The sequence below is a fragment of the Balaenoptera acutorostrata genome, chromosome X, assembly GCF_949987535.1.
Source record: "Balaenoptera acutorostrata chromosome X, mBalAcu1.1, whole genome shotgun sequence".
NCBI lineage: Eukaryota > Metazoa > Chordata > Mammalia > Artiodactyla > Balaenopteridae > Balaenoptera > Balaenoptera acutorostrata.
The window spans coordinates 81,361,355-81,366,806 of NC_080085.1; the positions used below are offsets into that span (position 1 = coordinate 81,361,355).

General features: G+C 34.4%; 1 pseudogene; it reads left to right on the forward strand.

The window, feature by feature from the left end:
* The first annotated feature begins 404 nt into the window (after positions 1-404).
* LOC103013264 (splicing factor U2AF 35 kDa subunit-like) lies at positions 405-980 on the forward strand (annotated as a pseudogene).
* Positions 981-5,452: the final 4,472 nt, after the last annotated feature.

The following is a 5,452-nucleotide window of genomic DNA, read 5'->3' on the forward strand; positions in this document are numbered from 1 at the left end:
TGTACCAAAATTTATTCAACATTACACTAATATTGGACCTTAGAATTACCACATTATAATTCACACATAAATTTATATACATTTTTGTGTATTTTCTGGATATTTTATCTGTATGTATTGATACAAATATGGTGCTCATCATTCTGCAACCATTACATTTCAATTAAATATATCTTAAAGAACTTTCTATCTCACTACATATAAATATGAATAATTCAATAGAGTGGATATACTATATTTAACTTAGTGATTATTATTATCATGAATATTTAAGTTTTTTCTATTTGTTTTCTATTATAGGCTGTTTTTTTTTAAATTGCTTTCCCCAAAGGTTGTGCCGATTTAAATTCCCTTCATAGAAGGTCAGCTGTGCAGGCAGTAGTATTGGCAGCGGCAGGTGGGAAATGGCAGACTACTTGATCTCCATCTCTGGCACCAAGAAAGACAAAGTCAACTGTTCATTTTATTTCAAAATTGGAGTATGTCCTCATGGAAACAGATCCGCTCAGTTGCACAATAAACCAACCAGACCATTGCTTGCTTGAACATGTACCATAGCCTTCAAAACTCTTCATTGCCTGCTGACAGTTTGTGCTGTGCTATGAGTGATGTCAAAATGTAAGTACATTATGATGAATTTTTTGAGGAGGTTTTTACAGAAATAGAAAAATAGAGTTAAGTTGAGGAGAAGAACGTCTGTGATAACCTTGGAGATCACCTAGTTAAACATGTATGTCAAGTTTCATCCTGAAGAAGATGCAGAAAAGGATTTGATTGACTTTAGGCTCTCCTCTGGGACAGACTTCAGAGAAGCCTGCTGCCACCAGTATGAAAAGGGAGTGTGTACAGGAGAAGGCTTCTGCAACTTCATGCATTTGAAGCCCATTTCTAGAGAACTGTGGTGAGAGTTATATGGACACCATTGCAAGAAGCATAGATGGAGGTCAGGGTCTGGGGACCAGAGTGTGGACAGAAGGTAGTGGAGAGATCATGAAAGATGTGGGCAATTCTAAGCCATGCCATTTTTACCCTATGTTTTCTAGAAGGTGTAATTGATTGACCAAATTAGTTCATAATGGGAATTTTTTAAACAACAACAAAACCAACAAAGATGGGTTTCTGAATAAAATCTGTAGTGATATAGTAAAAAAAAATAAATAATATGCATCACAAGTTTATGAAGCTGATCATCTCATATAACATTGGCTATTGATTTAATATTGATTTTTTATTACAAACAATATTGAATATTTTGTTTGCTAATGGCCATTTATATTTCTTTTCCTAGTTATTTATTGTCTCTTTATATTTTTACCACAAAATAGCATTCTTCATATATCAATAAGATTGTTTGGTTCTGGCCCTATAATGGGCAGGATTGAACCTATATATTGGAGATCAATAGTACTAGCAGCTGAGTTGTAATTAGGAAAGGCAGGGACTAACAGACAGGTTATATTTGTTGTGCATAAAGACTATAAAATGAATAACTATGAAATTAGGGATAGAATTAGATGAGGTTAACAAAGACAGAAACAAGCAGTTCAACATGGCTAAGCAATGGATCTCATGTATTAGAAACATAATAAATAAGCTTAGAGAAGTGGGTTGGAGCCATATATTGTGGAGAATCATGAATTTCAGTTTGAAGAGTCTGTTTTGTTTTTGTTTCTCTTTTTCTGTAAGTAGAAAGAAATTTGTTAGGAACTCCATTAGAGCTGTGCTGTAGTAAAATTCATCTCCCCACTGCTGAATTAGAATGGAGAGAGGCTGGAGTTAGGAAAACAAATTGAGTCCACTCTCTCACAAAAAATAAAAACAAACCTGAAGTGGTAGAAATACAAGACTTGTTAATTTAGCAACTGATCTGATGTGGGAAGAGAGGTGGGGAGTAATAAGAAAAAGTAAAAAAAAATATGATTATAAGGGTTGATGTGAGGAGAATAGAGGTAAAATCAATAGAAAATAGTAAGGGAAACCATGCAGCAAAGCAAAGTAGTTAAGAACAAGGACCCTAGTGCTAGATTTTCAAGCTCAAATCCTGGCTCTACTATTTACCAGCTGTATGACCGTGGGCAGTCACTGAAACTTTCTGTGGCTCAGTTTCCTTATCTGTAAAATGGGAATGGTGGTAGAAATAGTACCTACTTCAGAATTTAGTGCCTTATTTTATGTAAAGCACTTAGAACAATTCCTGATATTTTATTATTTACTAGTATTTTAAAAACCCCAAAAATTCAATTAAGTACATTTTAAGATCTAATTGGCTTTATCCACTGATTCATGGGTTGGGCATCATCCCATCTAGCAACTAGAAGAGAGTTCTGAGTACAAAATGGGAAATTTTTATAGACAGAAGGAGAATGGGGTAAGAAACTATTAACAAAGTAAAAGAAAGGGTTATTTTCAGGCCAGGATATCTTTTTTTGTGTGTGGGGGAAGGGAAAGCAAGGAATTTACCATGCAGATTGCTTCTTCTTCTTGTGGGAGATGGAGAGGCACATGATTGATGACCTTACTGGTACATGACAGAAAATTCCAGACTGGTCCATTAAGATTACATTTAAACTGCAATTAGATCAGGTATTAAATCTAGGTTTGGTATCATGGGCTTTAGCACAAGTGATGCCATTTGAGGCCTGTGGTTTTCTTATAACACTATATTTTAAAAAGATGATATGCTAAGTTTTGGAATTGTTAAGTTTATTAATAACCTATCTCAGTATTGAGAAGCAGTGGAAGTTGAAAATTATATCTGAAACTCAAATGATAAGGAGAGTTTGACACACAGATTTTGGGGTCTATTTCATAGGTATAACTGAAACTCTCTGGGAGTAAATGTAATAAACCTAAATAAAGAAAGAAAAAACAAAGGCAAAGAGGGACTAGGGCAAAATTGGGAGAATATCTAACTTTAAGATGTGGGGGACCACAGAAGAGGAGTCAGCTAAAGATACAGAAAAAAGTCAGTAAGATTGTTAACAGAACTAATAAGCTGATGAAGACTCAGAAAAAAAAGGCAAAAGTTTGACGAGAAATTATTGGTCAACAATATGAATGGCTTTAGAGAGTCTGGACTTCTTTTGCTTGATATTATGGAGTTTTTAAGAGTTTCTATCCACATTGAAGAATCTCCTCTGGTTCCCCTTTCAATGAATTCCACTGTCAAGATGGTATTCTCTCTCCTGAGGGTTAGAGTGACTGGCATCTGTATCTGCTTAGAAAAATGAGAAAGAAATAAAGCTATCCTTATATTATTTAGATTATAAAAAATGTTGTTATGTACTTGCATTGAAAATGGCTCTCCGAGTTAAGAGAGACATTTCATGCCTCCTCTTGGTTCTGGGAAATAGACTGCCACTAGAATGTACTTAGAGAATTACCAGAATAGATGACAGATGCAAACATCATAGTTAAGGGAAAAGGCTGAAATAAAACTTTTGCCAAAATAATCCAATGAAAATGTCAGTTACTTCAGGTCTAACTTTTTGAATGTCTCATTCTGTAATTTGGCATGAAATTGGGAGTGGGTAAATTCAGGCAACATACTTAGAGCAGAAAATTCTTAGTCTAAACAAGTTCATTAAAATTTCAGGGGCCTTTAACACCTCAGTAACAGCCTGCCCGCAGGTTAACATTTATTGTTTTGAACTGCCAACATCTTGCTTTTATGGTATACATTTATATGCTAAATTGCCTATTACATTAAGCTGTAAGTTCTCATTTAGCAGCATCAGAAATAAGATTTGACTGTAAGTGTTTGTATTTTATTAGTGCTATACCAGACTTCCTAATAGCTCAAAATTCCTAAAGGCAGAAATTCATTGCATCTCCTTCATAAGGTGCTTGCCTAAAATAATTTGTTATAAATACTACATTTGCATACACTTGAACTTTTCAGACTTAGGTCATCAGGAAAAGTGGACAAAATTACTTCATTTGATTTTGCCCTTAAGCAAATCATAAGTGACAAGTTTAAGCAATTATATAAAGAAAATAAAAGTACAAGCTAACAAATAACTATTCTTTTCTTAATGATTTCAGAGTAAATCAGCAGGAAACTCCAGGGAAATGGATGCTGAGTAACGATACGCTATTATAAGCGTTCTCATGTATAACATAGAGTTGCCAGACATTTGTATGGTGGGTAAGAGAGTTCACATGACTCTATTGAACATGATATAATATTATGAAATATTTAACACAGGAACTTCAAAATCCAAACCTCAATTTGTGTAGTGAGGAGAAAAAGTATTGGTTAAGGGCACAGATTGAAAAGGAAATTGAAAAATCTTACTCAGAAAAAGACTCTCTACACTGGTGGATAGCAGAGACTAAAAATATGTTCCATTTGGGAAACACCATGCCACCCACATTTTTCCACCTATTTTCAGAATCTTTTTCTCCTACACTTGAACTGCGTTGACATCAAAAAACAAGGAGAACACTAGATTTATAAATCAAGGCACAGAATTTTTAACCCATAAATTATAAAGGATTTTATTCCCCTTGAAGATCTTTTTTTTTTTCTGGCATGAAAACCAATGAATGTTTTTTTTTTCTCCTTAGTGTTGAAAGAATTGGATATGTAAGGGAAATTAAATAAAGTGAAACAAATTTGTTGAGTACTTAGTGTCCAGTCTTATATTTAGGTCTCTAATCCATTTTCAGTTTATTTTTGTGTGTCGTGTAAGGGAGTATTCTAATTTCATTCTTTTACATGTAGCTGTCCAGTTTTCCCAGCACCACTTATTGAAGAGACTGTCTTTTCTCCATTGTGTATCCTTGCCTCCTTTGTCATAGATTAGTTGATCATATGTACGTGGCTTTATCTCTGGGCTTTCTATCCTGTTCCATTGATCTGTATTTCTGTTTTTGTGCCAGTACCATATTGTCTTGATTACTGTAGCTTTGTAGTATAGTCTGAAGTCAGGGAGTCTGAGTCCTCCAGCTCCATTTCTTTCCCTTCAAGACTGCTTTGGCTATTTGGGGTCTTTTGTGTCTCCATACAAATTTTAAGATTTTTTGCTCTAGTTCTGTAAAAAATGCCATTGTTAATTTGATAGGGATTGCATTGAATCTGTAGATCACTTTGGGTAGTATAGTCATTTTCACAATATTGATTCTTCCAATCCAAGAACATGGTATATCTCTCCATCTGTTTGCATAATCTTTAATTCCTTTCATCAGTGTCTTATAGTTCTGCACACACAGGTCTTTTGTCTCCCTAGGTAGGTTTTTTTCCTAGGTATTTTATTCTTTTTGTTGCAATGGTAAATGGGAGTTTTTCCTTAATTTCTCTTTCAGATTTTTCATCATTAGTGTATACGAATGCAAGAGATTTCTGTGCATTAATTTTGCATCCTGCAGCTTTACCAAATTCATTGATTAGCTCTAGTAGTTTTCTGGTGGCATCTTTAGGATTATCTATGTATAGTATCGTGTCATCTGC